This window comes from Setaria viridis, chromosome 2, assembly GCF_005286985.2.
Source record: "Setaria viridis chromosome 2, Setaria_viridis_v4.0, whole genome shotgun sequence".
Lineage (NCBI taxonomy): Eukaryota > Viridiplantae > Streptophyta > Magnoliopsida > Poales > Poaceae > Setaria > Setaria viridis.
This window is the reverse complement of record NC_048264.2, coordinates 10,218,877-10,234,916: the sequence shown is the minus strand read 5'-3', so window position 1 is coordinate 10,234,916 and position 16,040 is coordinate 10,218,877. Positions and strand designations below refer to the sequence as shown.

Sequence of the window (16,040 nt, the reverse complement as noted above, 5' to 3'; positions counted from 1 at the left end):
AGTTCTCAAATCAATGTTGCTTCTTGCTAAAAAAAACCTGATGAGGCAGCGGAGTACTCAAGAAGCTCTACCAAACCCTTATGCAGCAGTGTTGATGGGGAGCAAGTTGACGTCGACAAATCAGATGGGGTACAACTTTGACAATGGTTTGTTAATAGTGAAGCACTCCTTCGTCAACTGCAAACCTATACAAGAGGTTAAGATCAATGCTCTACTTTGTCTCTTGAGATTATGACCTGGATGCAACTATGTTAATCTCTGTTCTTTGTGAGACAGTTATCTTGTAATAGTTTGTGATATGTGCTGAACAGTATGGCAGTGGTTGTCTCGATGGGGAATAATAATTTATTTTCGAGTATACATAAATATGTGTGTTATGTTTATTATTCTGCCAACTGGATCAGAATTGAAATGAAATCATGACTTTATCAGGCCTGATTGGTTAAATTTATGTTTGTCTTAAGTGGACTTAGCCCACATATAATTGGGTCAAAAGTTAATTTCATTCATAAATCAGGACTAAAAGGACCGCAAACAATTTGCATAACTTTTGGGCTCAACCCAACAACAAATGGGCCTACCGGAATCAACTTTGGGCTATATGAACAACATTGACCTGTAGGAACAAATTTGGGCTCAACCCAATAACAAATGGTCCTACCGGAATCAATTTTGGGCTATCTAAACAACATTGACCTGTGGGAACAATTTTGGGGTCAACCCAACAACAAATTGGCCAAATTCATTTTATGACACAATAATTTATCACAATTATCATGTCACATCGGATTCTGCCCATCGTGGTAAAGCAGTAGAAACCCATTTATGATGATTCTGTTTGACGATTCATAGGCGTCATAATCTTAGTGACACAACGAAATAAGGGATGTCACTAGTCGCAGTTTATGACACTGGATTAATGACAAAGGGTTTTCGTCACTCCCGCGTCATGACTCACGGTTTATGACGAAAAAAACGCATTTATGATACTTTTTTTTCGTCATAGTTTGGAAGATTTTTCTTGTAATGTTCACCATTGGGAACACATCATGTTTCTCTAGCGTCTTACGAAACCATACACAATTATTCTTGCAAATATGGATAGATTTATAGCCAAGTCCCATAGCACGTATGTATTTCATTACGTCAACGTAAGATGTCAGAACACATGCTCCTGGGAAAGCAAGGGATAACACCTTCAGAAGCGCATTGAATGCGACATTGCTGATCTGATAGAAAGACTTGATATGAAGTAACTTCACAACAAATGTAAATTGTGTATATTTAGATCCCGTGACACCTTACGGTTTATATGTTCCTTTATACATTCTAACATTTTCTCTTCAAGCTCTTTAGCGTGGCACATGTCAGCTATCATTTCAGAAATTCCATCTTCAGTGCCTTCCATACCCTATATGTGTTCGTTTTCCTGAACTATTTCCTAATCACCATCTTCCTACAGAACTGCATTACCCACAACCCGCTCATCCGGCATAATTACAATTTCCTTGACCCCATCATCCTACAGAATTGTATTTTTCTGAACCCCATTATCCTGCAGATTTGCATTTTCCTAAACCTTATCCTCGAATGTTTCTCCATGATGAATCCACCTAGTGTAGGTGCTTGACATCCCATTCATAAGTAAGTGTAGGTTCACCACATCTACAGTACATCTAGACTGATTCAAGCATCCACAACACGGGCATAGTATTTGTTCATCATTAGAGTATATACTCTTAACAAATTCCATGAAATCATTGACCCCTTTCTCATGCTCGGGGGTTAATAGTTGACAACCGTGTATCCAACTTCTATCCATCTTGGAAATTTTGATGAATTCAACTCAAAATTACTGACTAAATTGAAAGACCTCAATGCGAAATGAAATTTTGACGAATTCAACTCAAAATTACTGACCAGATTGACACGCCGCAAAAGGAAGTATTAGATTTGTGTTGTCGTAGGACTGAGCCACCACAGGGAGGCGCAGATATCTGCCGGAGTTCTCTGTCCTAGCTGCCTTCTTTCTGTTCTTCTTTATTCCCTATCACAGGAGAGCGGCGGTGGGTAAACTAGTTTTTAGCTGCAACGTGGGCTTTTATGGCGCCAACTACCACACTCACACTTGAAACTTACCTTACATGTGGGACCCGATCGTGGTAAAGACTTCCCATTCGATCCGTAGCAGGTTGGACCTACGGGAGGAGCACGTTTTCTATTTTATTTTACCACCTTATTTATCAGCTTAAACTTACCTGTGAGACCCTCGTTGGTTTATAACATTTTCGTGGAGCTTATATCATCACAAAACTATGAATTTCTTATAGGCTACAGTGGCAACTTTTATGACGTTCCGTAACTTTGTCACTAAATTTTTTCGGATGTGAAACTTTATGACGTTTTCAGCTAGAAATGTCATAGATCTATGACGAGAACAAATGTGTCATAAAATTTTCATCATAGATCCACACATTTCTTGTAGTGTATCAAACCGGTGTTTTCTACTCATTCAACAATAATATCTTTACGTTTATTCACTTTTTGTAAATCTAAGATTTTCTTAAATAAACGAAATAGGAAAAAAAATTATTACCGTGTTGCATGCAAGCGATTGGATCGGACGTCCGGATGCTAGTAGCTTCGAAAAAGAAAACAAAACCCTAGTCGTACGTGAATTGAAATATAGAATAGAAAGGAAAATTAGAAAGGAAGGAAAAAAAAGACAAATGAAGAAAGAAATAGAAAGGGAAATAACCTGATGTCATGTGATAGTAGAAAAGAATAAGAAAAAACGTTGCCAAACGCTATCAGAAAAGAAGAAAATACCGGTCAAAAAAATAAAGAAAAGAAGGGAAAAAAACGTCGAAGAAACACGACTACAGCGTATTGGGCTAACATGGGCTGAGAAATGAAAAAACAGCCCACAGCCGTGCGTGGAATAAACGAATGAAAACTACGTCCAAAAACATTCATTCGTTTTCCGTGTTTATTTTATTTTTCTTGTATGTATTATTTGGTTGATACAGTTTTGTTTTCACTCATTGTTTTTCCGGTGGCTGTTGATTACCAAATCGACTGATTTTGGATTTCTCTTCACCCAAATGTTGCTTACTGGCCAATGCTATACATGGCTTGACTTAATTAGTCTAAAAATCGATTAAGAAAAGCCGCTTATGCAAAATTAAAGCAGTGTCTCAAAAGACGACTAAGCCCGAAGCAATTTCCGGAAAAGCAAAAGGCCAAAACCTCAACAAATTATTATGACTGAACTATAACCGGACTGACATAGTACGACCACCGGTTAAACCGGTTGGGGCCACCAGTTCCGTCGTCTCTCTGCCGGACGTTCATCACTAGATACGTCCGATTCCTTTCTTTTACGTGTCCCTCCAGGTCCAGGGGATGGTTTATGGTGCGGATCATTGGGGGGGTTCGTGGTTGTGCTCAGAGATATACATTGCACACAGCATGTTAGGGTCAGTGTCGCCGGGGTGCAAAATCTTCGTTGCGCAACATCCTGTCGAGTGTCTGTTAAGGCATCTGCAGTAGTATGACCTGAAATGTTGCCGACTTTGTATTAGATACAGAAAATGTAATGATCACTTCAATTGCTGAACACAGTATAAAATCCTAACGGAAAAGGTATTTACTATATTAGTCTATTAGCATGGTAATATAATACCATTATCTGTAGTGATTTTCCTGGATTTAATCTCAAAGATGATTATAAAAATGAAGGACACGAAGGCAACTCCTCAAAGATGAAACAGATGCAACAGCTCCATTAGAAAACGATAGTAGTTTTCCCTATGAACATTATATTTTAACCTTGCATTATTGGAGCCAAATATATTATTTTTTCTCCATTCTTTTCCCACTTCCAACCGTCGTCTTGGAGATTTGTATCTGTTGCGGCTTTCAGTACCATAGACCTTTTTGTTGGACTTTTCCTGTAAATGTGGAAACAATTAAGTATCCCTCAAGAACTAGAAAACTGAGATCAATTCAACAAAATGATAACAATATTGATTGCCTTTCAAAAATCTGGTGCAAGTTTTTTCAATTCTTTCCACTACCACCAATGCAATTTTATAATAATTGTGTATCCTGAACTTGTGAGTGAATGAATAGAGCCAAACTTAACTTAAAAACAACGTGTAGTGCAGGTTCTATACCCAAAGTCTATGACTTATGGAAGGAAATAAATAAACTAACTCGTCTCTGGATCTCATATTCATTCTCTTATCTCTTTCCCATTCTTCGTTCCCCAAGTAGTTAACCACAAAGAGGCACAGTGGCCACCTAACTTAATTTGTGAATAAGTATGCATGCAGATATACAAGAACTTGCCAGTTTTTCCCATTATTCAATTCCTTTTTGAAAACTTGATTTACCATATTATAAATTTTCCCAAAGGGCATGCAGAAGTTTCTACCATTGTTGTGGAAACGAAATACTACAAATACTAGTATCTTGTAGGTTACTTAAAGGATGCATCTTGCATATTAATTTTTTTTGTTCCAAAGTATAATTTTCTTTAGAATATTGCCGAGGATTCCTATGTGACACTTTGATGAAAATATGTTACTTCAAATAAAATAATTAATCCGGCACATTGTATTTCCTTATAATGTAGAGTAATTTTGTTGTCATTTTTATACAATGATTTATGTATTAGTGAATATAACTAAAGAAAGTATTAATGAAGCTGCAGTAGTGATACAGCATCAATGGTGACACATTGACAATCCAAAGTGATATCCCCTTTCAGTATTGTTGCCTACAACAAAGAAAAAGAACTCTAACCTGTACTACCGATTGTTAATAAATAGTTTTTCAGAGAGAAGTGATTCTCTGTTGATTCAACTAAGAGGCTAGGAGCTGAAAAAAGTAGTTTCTCTTGATTTCTGTGAAGTGATTCTCCATCCTGATTTTAAGAGTTTATGCTAGAGAATCAAAGAGAATCACTTTCAGTCACAGAATCACTTCTCTCGAAGAATCAGCTCCCGTAGAGAATCTTTATCAGATGGAGCTCTACCAAGCAAGGCAAGGAACCACACTGTCTTTTAATTCCTTTTTGGGGCATGGCTAAGAAGGTTACCTTTTTATAATAATATAACAATATAAATTACAGTCCTACTGTAAAAGAGAACTCATTTACCTTCCACCGTCCACTTTCTGTCTGTGATGATCTTCCAGTGAAATTCCTACCAAATCAAGTTTTGGGCACCTCACAACCCTTCAATCTGAAACAGATAAGGAATAAGCAAACATTGATAACAACTCTTTGCAATCACTAATTTCCAACTTCTTCAACGTTGTCAGTTGATGGGGAAAACTAATAGACCGAATCTCATGGAATCCTTCGATCTTCAGGGACTCGAGTCATGCAAGTTCTGAGAAGGATGGCACTTGACCACCGTAATGTACTGACAGATGCACTAGAGAAACAAGGCAGGGTAGGTTTGTGAGTTTTGGACATCTACTGATGGAAAGATGACAAATCCGTGGAAAATCCCCTTCATTTATGCCTACCCAAAATTGCAATTCATACATCTCCCATAAAGTCAGTACCTCCAATGATGGGAATCTAGGAGGATGCTTTTCTTCAGTGGCCAAAGAATTACTCCCGATTCCAAAGCTTTCTATAGAATTCATTCTCTGTATGAAGAGAAATTTCAGACATGGCAGATCGCCAAGGTATGGGAGCTCACTACATCCATAGCAGTTATCAAGTGTAATTGAGACAAGCTTGATAAGGTAAGGTTCCTGCATCCAAAGAGGAAACAGATTGCCGGCATCATTTCGAACGATAAGCTTTTGAAGGTTGCTGTTGGGTTGAAGATTTCGAAGAATCTTATTAGCAATTTCATGGCCTAAACAATCATCCATGTTGTCGTCGCTGTAAGACCACTCCAGCATCAAAGCTTCTAGGAAGTCCTTGCCAACTATATTCGCTTCACTGGCATCATCAGCCATCATCTTAGGTCTTGTTTGTTTGAGCTTTTGCTTTCAGAAAGCTGACTTTTGGCTTCTCGTCCTGGAATGCTGGCTTTCTGAAAGCTGGGATCCATTTGGTAACCTAGCTTCTCTGAGGATGAGAGTGGCTGGAAGAGATCAGGGACCGGGCGAGCAAGGGTCGACGAGCAGGGGCGGAGGAAGGATGAGCAAGGGCGGAGGGAGGACGAGAAGGGGCCGACGAGGACGAGCAAAGGCCGGGCGAGTAGATCTTGCACAGGGCTGACGAGGACAAGCAGGGGCGGAGGGTGGCGGGCGGGCGGCGCGACCTGGGGCGGAGGGAGGACGGCGCGAGCTGGGGCAGAGGGAGAGCGGTGGGCGGGCGGGCGGGCGGCGCGAGCTAGGCCGGAGGAAGGGTGACAGGCGGGCGGCGCGACCTAGGGCAGAGGGAGGGTGGCGGGCGATGCGAGCTGAGGGCGGCGGGCGGCGAGAGCAGGGGCGGAGGGAGGGCGGCTCGACGGGCGTGAGCAGGGGCGGAGGGAGGGTGGCATGATGGGTGCGAGCAGGTGCAGAGGGAGGGCGGTGGGTGGTGCGAGCTGGGGCGGAGGAGGAGGCGGAAGACGAAAAAGAAACATACCGATTCGGTATTTTACCTGTGGCGGGCAGGTAAATAACCTAGAAGCTCGCCAGAAGCTCGTTTTTCCCTCCTTTTCAGTTTTCCATTGTAACGTGGCTTTCCAGAGCTTTTGGCCCACAAAAAGCTAGGCTCGAAAGCTTGCCGTTTATTTAGGCTTTCGGCTTCTGGGGATGAGAAGCTGGCTGAAAGCCTAAATAAACGGGGCCTTAATATTCTTGAGCCATGTTACATGAACATGGCCCTTTAGTCCATTCAGATTCTTCAACTCCGCAATTGAACATTGCGACAAATTATTCCCAATGTTAAATTCTGTCAATGTTTGGAGATCAGTCAGCTGTCCGATACCACTAGGCATGCCCACTTTAATGTTGCCAGGTTCTTTCTGGATATCAAGATGCCGAAGCTTTACCAAATTACTTGTGGTTTCTGGTAAGTCAGTAAGTTGGCAACAATCCTTGAGTTCCAATGTCTGCAGAGTGCCTACCTGACCTATTTCAAATGGAAGGCCCTTGATATTTGTGTTGTTGAGAGACAAGAGTGTTCCCAATAGAACGTGTCAACTCTACTATGTCTGTATATCAAATTTAGTGCCCTTAAGAATCTAAATTTCACAAAGAGATCATCTGAATTCAAAATTCTCACAACTGGGAAGGATCCTCTGACAACTAAGAAACACTGCAGATTTCTTGCTTCTTTAGCTAGTGCGACCGTCTTAAAATCTGAGAGAACAATCGATAGGTTGCCAATATTTTCAGCTAAGCTGCAGAATGGTTCCTCACATCTGAAGTATTGATTCTTTGAAACAGAGGTTGCCAGATCATGAAACAGTTCATGCATAACAAATTCATCGTCCTGAAAATTGGAAAGGATGGCGCTGAAAAAATGATCTGCAGACGAACTCATCAAACTAATGCAACCCAGTATCTTCTGGCTGATTACCTTCTTCAGGTAAGACAAAACCTTGAGATATCCATAACCGGATGATGTAATGCTTGATAAAGATATGACCTTTTGGAAACAATGAACAAAATTTGAGGCAGTGCTGCAGGTGTGATGGCAGAAGATCATAGCAAAGTCGCAATAATGCTGGTAAGGTACTATCGACAAGCATATCAGTTTCAGACAAATCAATTTCAGAATGACACAACAACCCACTTAGGGTTTTTATGCTCATTGGGTTACCACCAGATTTCTCTACGACCTTCCAGCCAATGCTTTCTAACTCAGGGTAACTACTCATATCCAAACCACCGAGTACATGTCCCTTGAAAATCATGAAGCATTTTTCTTTGGATAAAGGACTCAAGTAATACGTTTGCATTCCTCCGACCAGGTTAGCGACTTCATTGCTCTTACTGGTTACAATGAGAGCACTTCCTTTTGCACAAACATTAAGCAGCCTCTGTACATAACTCCACAAATACTGGCTCTTACTATCAGAATCTTCTAGTACAAGTAAGAGCCTCTTGCCAGTAAGTTCTTTTTTTTTATGAAACAGGAGGGTTTTATCCCTGCTGGTTATATATTAAAAGGAGACGAATACAAAGCAGTTTGTAACTAAGAGACAAAAAAGGTTAAGAAGAAAATTATGAAGATTACAACATAAGCTCTAGCCATTCCACCATTGATTGTTTCCGGACCTCTTTAACTCTATGTAGAACTAAAGAATAAATAGTCTTAAAGCGTGGGATGGCCCCTTGAGTTGTTGGTGGTATGTCACGAAAGATTGAATCATTTCTTGCCATCCATATGCACCAGCTCATAATTATGATAATTTCCATGAAGAAGGGAACTTGAAGCTGAGTTTTGAAGATATTCATAATGGAAAAAGGATCCAGTTGTAAATTTGCATAAAGGCCTAAATGGATCCAACAGTCTTGAGCAAACGGGCATTCCAACAGAAGATGGAAGAGTGTCTTAATTTTGTTGTAGTGACAAAGGACACAGTTATATAAGGGCAGAGCCATATGTTTTCGACGCATGATATCTCTTGTACTAAGTCTATCTTTCAAAACCAACCAAAAGAAGACTTTATGTTTATTTTGACATCTCGACTTCCATAGCCAATCATACACTGGATGAATGTCTCTATACCCAATGAGGGACTTATATGCCTTTGATGAAGAGAAGTTTGCATTACCCCAGATATATACCCAAAAGTCCGGATCAAGTGAAAGGTCCAATCTTTCTAGTTCTTCAGCAAGATGGATCAATTGATTATACGCTTGTGCCGGCAAGGGCAAAAAGAAGAGTTGCTGTAGATCTGTGATCGAGTAAGCCCGCTTCAAAGATAAATTTTTATCCTGAACAAATGAAAAGAGATGTGGGTATACTTGCGCTGGCACCTGATTATTCCATAAGTCATGCCATAAGAAGCAAGTACTGCCATCTTTCACTGACACTGAAGCTATTCCTTTGAATTTGTCCAAAAGTTTAATGATATCTCTCCACCAGAAGGATCCTTTAGATACAGTGCCTCGCAGTTTACCATTCCCATAGTATTTTTCTCATAACAGATGAACCCACGGGATGTCTGCTCTATTATAGAATTTATGTAGGAATTTAAGCAACAGAGCTTCGTTTTGTGTCTGCAGATTCAAGACACCTAGGCCACCTTCCTTTTTTGGCAAAATCACCATGTCCCATGCTGCTTTAGGCTGTTTTTTGTTATTGATGTCTGATCCTCTCCAAAAGCAGTGCTTTCTGTATTTATCCACTTGTTTATATACTGACTTAAGTAGCAGAAAGGTACTCATGTGAAACATCGGCAGGGCAGTGAATATTGAGTTTGTTAATTGTAGTCTCTCTACTTCAGATAGGAGGTTTGAGGTGGACAGCAATCTTCTTTCACACCGAGTCACCATAGGGAGAAATTCCTCAATTCTTGGCTTAGTCAATCCCAGTGGTAGTCCCAAGTATGTGAAGGGCATTTTTCCTATTGAACAGCCAAAAGTCTGAGCTAGCTGCTGTATCCTTTCCTCTGAGATATTAATTGGCACCATCATGGATTTGCTAAAGTTTACCTTCAACCCAGTTGAGTTGGCAAAAGACTGTAAAAGGTTTTTTAGGTGGAGCAGCATCCTTCCATAATAATAAGTGTGTCATCAGCATATTATATTATTGGAAAGTCCTGATTGTGATTAATCTGAATTGGCAGTTGCAAGTGGCCCTGCTCCTTTGCATTATTTAGTATTGACTGTAGCAAATCAGCCCCAAGGACAAAAAGAAGGGGGGATAGTGGATCTCCCTACCTAACTCCCCTTTTACAAGTGAATCGTTTTCCTGGAACTCCATTTAGTAAGATGGATGATGTCCCTGAGCTGAAAATTTATTTCATCCATTTGATCCACCGTGGTCCAAAGTCTTTATGCCTCATAATGTCTAACATGGCAGTGTGCTCAATTCGATCAAAAGCCTTTTCAAAGTCCAATTTTAGGATAACAATTTTTTTTCCTGACTTATGGCATAAGTGAAGGTATTCAAAAGCCCAAGCAAGGCAGTCCTGGATAGTTCTTATTTTAATAAAACCATACTGATTGGTATGCACTAACCTTGTTATTGCCCCCTGCAGTCTATTGGCAAGTAATTTTATGAGCAATTTGATTGAAGTATTCAACAGAGATATGGGCCTATAATCTGAAACAGTTGCAGCTCCATCAACTTTAGCAATTAGTGTAATGTAGGAACCATTGATACTTTGCAGGCATAAATCTTCTTCATGGAAGGCTTGGCAGAGAGCATAGAAATCTTGCTTGATAACAGGCCATGTTTTTTTGATAAAGTCAGTATTGAACCCATCAGGCCCTGGGGACTTGTCATTTGGCATATTGGTGATGACTGCATCAATTTCTTCCATAGAGATAGGTACTTCCAGGCAGGATAAGTCATCATCCACATGCAGTAAATGGTTTAGATCAAAATCCATTGGTTGAGGATTAGAAGTTCCCAATCTTTCTTTATAAGCCTCCCAGAGAATGGATTCTTTGTTCTTGTGACTGGTTTGGGGAATACCGTTATTATCCTCAATGGATCTGATAAAGTTTTTTTTGTGCTTAATTGTTGCATTGACATGAAAGAATTTTGTAGATTCATCCCCAAATTTTACCTACTTGATGGCTCCACGCTGCTTCCAATATGTGTTTTGCTGTCTTAGGAGGAATTATAAATGTTGTTGTAGAATGTCTTTGAAATTCCATTCAATTAACAGCAGATCCCTGCATTCCTCTATTCGTTCCAAGAAAGATAAAATAAGCTTCACATTGAAGATGACTGTTTTCAGGCTACAGAGTTGAGCTTGCCAAGCTCTGAGCACCCTTCTAAGGTTTTTGAACTTGCCAGTAATAATCTTAACTTTATCTGTTGCCTGTACAGGGATCAACCAGCCATGTTTGATAATGTCCATAACATGTTCATGCTGAAGCCAATGATTTTCAAAGCGAAAAACTTTCCCTCTCGGTATGTCTGTTCCAATGGTTATAATACATGGCGAGTGGTCAGAAGTCTCCATCACAAGAGGGTAAGCAAAAGTGTTAGGGTAGGATAAAGACCAGGATGGGGTGGAGAAAAACCAATCTAGCCTCTCCAGCAAGGGTGATTGTTGTTTATTTGACCAGGTGATTTTTTAGATTTGAAAGGGATCTCGACAAGACCAAGACAGCTAATAGCTTCATTGAACAAAAGCATATCTGCAACATTTCCTCCTGGTTTATTTCAATCCTCTGGACTTCTCATGAGATTGAAGTCCCCTAAAAGTAACCAATCAACATTATCAGGCATCTGAATATGTTTTAGCCAATGGACAAAGTCATGTTTCCCTTCAGTCGTACATGGACCATAAACATTTGTAAGTACCCATTCATTCTCAGACAGGGTGGACAGAAATTTCACTGACAAAGCATACTCATTAGAGAAAACTAGTTCCCCATCAAAAAGTTTGGATTTCCATAGGATTGCTATACCCCCTGAAGCTCCCACAGAAGGCCGGTATTCAAACTTATCAAATGCTCGAGGGCAAAATTTTCTGATATAATTATTGTCAAGATGCTCTCTCTTAGTTTCTTGCAAGCATATAACATCACGGTTGCTTTCAATAATTTTGTCCCTAATTGAATTCCACTTCTTGTCAGAGTTAATACCTCTGACATTCCAACACATGACATTCCATAATCTTGTATTAGCAGTATGGTTCATAGTAAATTAGGGAAAGAGAGCAACCATAAAAGTAAGCAAACATTGCCTGTACCAATTCTGAGCAAATAGAGATAAAAGAAGTATCTGAAGATAGACACAAGTTCCAAACATAACCAAGGTAAGCTAGACATATAACAAAAGAAGGTGCCTGTGCATAAGAGATTAGGAGCAAAAAAGAGTTCCACAAGCCCCAGCCAAAACTACTGCTTCTTGGGCTTCTTCTTGTTACTTCTTGGCGCCTCTTGTGCATCATCAGTATCTGCAACAGATTTCTTCTTTACCAGCTTCCTTGTAATCGGAGCTGTGGGCTTCTTCTTGACTAAAGCAACAGAAGTTAGCTTGGAGGCATCCACCTTACAGAATGATTCACCCAAGTTACGGATAACCTCTTTTGACAAGGTAGGAGGAGCTGCTGAACAACCAATGCAATTCTTATCTTTACAACCAGAACTTTTGAATCCCTGATTGTAGTTTAAATTCCTGTTGTAGTTTTGGCTACATGAATGCGTTAGCCCATATCAACCCTGTCTAACGCATTCATGTGATGTGCTTTCTTGAGCAGGGCTTTGGACCAAGGACCAGAGGTTGAAGAGACCTTTTGTATGATCTTTTCTAGTGGTGTAGAAGGTGAGTTTGTGATCTCAGGGCTGATGGAGTCATGATCAGATATGGTCTGCTCCAAACCTTCAGGGATGAAAGGAGCAGCTGAAGAACTTGCAATATCACCATGAAGATTCCCTTCAAACATGATGTCCTTGGCTTTGAGCCCCTTACCCTGATTAGAGGAATCCTTAGAAGGGCAGACAAGAGGTCTGTTATTGGGACACTTATTGGGTAGGCTGAGTTGTAGAGCCGGCTCAGACTAGAGGAACTGCATGGCTGGTGAAGATAAAAAGCTCTTGGCCCAGACAAAGCTCATAGGGTTCAGAAGTTGAGCCATAAAAAAATGAGACCATGCCAGTGGGACTTGTACCTGAGAATCCGGATTTCCTGAAGAAAAGTGCTTTGCCCACTGATTATAGATTTCTGCAGATGGCTGAAAGACTTGTGTTCGTTTAACCCTCTCCATCTGAAGGAAGACAGGATCCTGGCAAGGTCCAAAAGTTTGTACAAAGCCCAATTGCATTGGGTTGTTTTAAAACCCATGATGTCCTTCCTGAGCTTGATTTTCTCCCAGAAGTTCATTTTCATTGATATCATCTTGGACCATGTGTAGGGGCTGACCATCATTCTGGGGAATGAACACATCAACCTGCACGGGTTCATTGTTAAAGTTATGAGGAGGAATGTCATCACTGCCTGAAGAGTCTGTCCCATCAATAATTTATTACAATTTCTTCGAGAGTGCTAATTGGGGCATCAATGCAATATGCACAACTTGTAAATTCTACTATCTTGGCTAATAGCCTCTTTTTATCACACATATATACCCATATTGTCAAATTGAAGGTGTCCACAATCATTTGGCTACTGTAAATTTGCCGGCCAGCTCAGTCTTGCCCATGCCACTTTCACCAACTATGCAAATAGAAGTGACTGTCTTGTCACTACTAATGTCATCCTCATCAGACAGTAACCTATTAATAATACTTTGGTCATAACAACAATATGAATGCATAGAAGCAGCCTATGTACAAAAAAATATTTTTAATATCAATATTATTCATAAATCAACTGATTAACATCTAGGACTGGTTAGATGATTAAAATTATTTAGTGACATTTGGGTTGCAATGTTGATGGACACGTTTGTTCTTCCACCATCTTAACCTGTCCAGGCGGATCGCAAGCTCTAGGAAGGAATCAGGAAAGCCTTGAACATTGGTAATCGGCGACAGGGTTACGCATTTCAAATTGGCAAGTGTACATAGGTACTCAGCATCCAAATCAACTCCATGGTTGCCTGATAAATTCAAGTACTTCAGTTCGTGAAGGTCAACAAATGGTTGCGGAAGCACCTTCAGTTGCTTGCAGTCTGAAAGGTTCAGATTCTCTAAATGGCCAAGGTTGACCGGAGAATCAGGTAAATACTCAAGGCTGAAACAGCCTGCCAAATCCAGCAATCTTAGCTTGGAAAGCTTACAAAGTGACACTGGAAGACTCCTTAGTTCATGGCAGCAGGAAAGAACAAGAATCTACAAATTCTTGAGTCTTCCTAGTGACACCGCAATGTTTGAAGGGAATAACAGTCAGAGAGGTTCAATGCAGCCAGATTATGAAGGTTGCCAATGGAAGGAGGCAGCTGTGTAAGGCCACTGCAGCTTGAGAGATCCAAATACAAAAGACTTCTGATAAACATAGGCAATAGATATATAGGGTCAGTCACGCGTGGTGGTATACTAGTGTGTGCACTCATCCCAGCTCCCTTGTTATGACCACTGTATGTTAGATCATCGAAAGAAAATATTGGAAGTTCCAGGGTCTCCTTCATATCCTCTGCTCTAGCTATGCTCATAACGCCCAAAATGCCACGGCACAAAAGGATGCACCGCATGACCAAAGAAGGAAGTGATAGCATTTCATTGTGAATATCAATAGCTGCACCAGACAATCCAGGACTTCCAAGTTGCAGGCCTTCCAGTTTGTCGGTAATCGATAAGATGGCAAGTTCCTCTGGTGAAGAAGTGCCTGACACATTGGAAACTGCCTTCTTCCGGTGTCTCCCAACATCAAGCATGGCCAGGATCATCTTGTAATGCAGTCATGCAGATCTTCAAGAGATCCCTGTGCATCTGAGGATAAGTGTTTGATGCCGTTCAACCAAGCATCGGACAGCCGTGATCCACTAGAGGAGGATGAGATGGCAGCTCGAACATGAACAAGCTGCTGGAAGAGCCGCCTGATTGAGCAATCTAAGTTCACTCCAACTTGTGGGTCAGCAGCTGCCTCAACTTCCCGGCCACGATGCTCGGCTTCACCAACTGATCCAGCAGGTGCTTCTTCCTCTCCATGGCCTGATTTACTGCAACGGTGGAGGAAGATTAGGAAACTAACTGGGGTCCTAATTAGGATTCTTCAGTATCCTATTCCTATCTCGCATAAGATGCAATGCAAGAGTAGTAATCAGATCAGGAGGGGTAAGGGTTGTACCCAACTAACCTGTCCCTGACGATGCAATGCAGCTGATCCGTGCTTGCTGTCGGCAGGAGTCTGCTGAATTGATGGATTTTGCAAATCCAAATCCAATTTGGACACGGATTTGTCGGCGCACACTTCGATTTTTCGCCCCCCGCAACTTGCACGGTGGTATGTTTTGTTTGTTAAAACCCCTTCTGCAAAGTTATGTCCATATTGGGAAGTATCATGATGCTACTGTTTTAATTTCATGCAATGTATCATGTTGTTACATCCAAGGCTAGACCGCTAGAATATTCAACCCGAACGTTATGGGCATGTTTGATAGAGCGCCTCCTAACTCGCTTCTGATTCTCCGACATCTATATTTTTCACCACACCATACCAATGTAAAATTTAAATAGCTACTCCCTCCGTTCCAAATTATAAATCTCTTTGGCTTTTCTAAATGTATAAATATTATTATGCATATAGATAGCAAACTCTACGAATTTAAAAAAATCCAAAATAACCTATAATTTAGGATGGAAGGAGTATGTTATAAGAGTGTATCTAACTTGTCGCATCTAGGTTTGCCCATCTTGACTAATTAAATGTATACATGACCACTGTGTACAAGGATAACACCATTAAAAAAACACGCAAACCTATCCGTTCCTCTATTTTCTTTTCATATATTTCCTCTCCTATAAAATCACACGATGTGTGAGCCTAGGAACTCAATGATGATAAGTTGACAAGAAACCTCAATAAATATATGCCACCTTATCCCGTACAGTCGCAATGCAAGAATATAGCCACTACATATATAAAATATGAGATAGTAATTAAATATACATTTCTACAAGCAAGTAGAAGCACCACCACAAATAGCATAAATATGCATCGTTCTTAGTATATACTTAATTTCTATCATTCGACTTTTACTTTACATCCACCTACTATTAAGCTAACATCACCGGACAGTAGCCTAACATAAATGCTATAAAACAAGGATGCCACTATGGAGAGGGTTCTTCGGATAACAATCGGTCGAGAGTCCCCTTACCCCTCCCGCTTGCCTGTACCTTTACACGTGGCCTCCGTGAAATTAAAAAAAAAAGAATCCTTTACCTCCGCTCGTATCCCACTCTTCCATATTCTTCGCCTAGGTATCAACAAACCACCTACCCCGCAG

The 16,040-nt window shown here is 40.6% G+C and overlaps 1 pseudogene; it reads right to left on the bottom strand.

The window, feature by feature from the left end:
* Nucleotides 1-5,160: 5,160 nt before the first annotated feature.
* LOC140221816 (disease resistance protein RGA2-like) lies at nucleotides 5,161-14,726 on the bottom strand (annotated as a pseudogene).
* Between the last annotated feature and the right edge of the window lie 1,314 nt (nucleotides 14,727-16,040).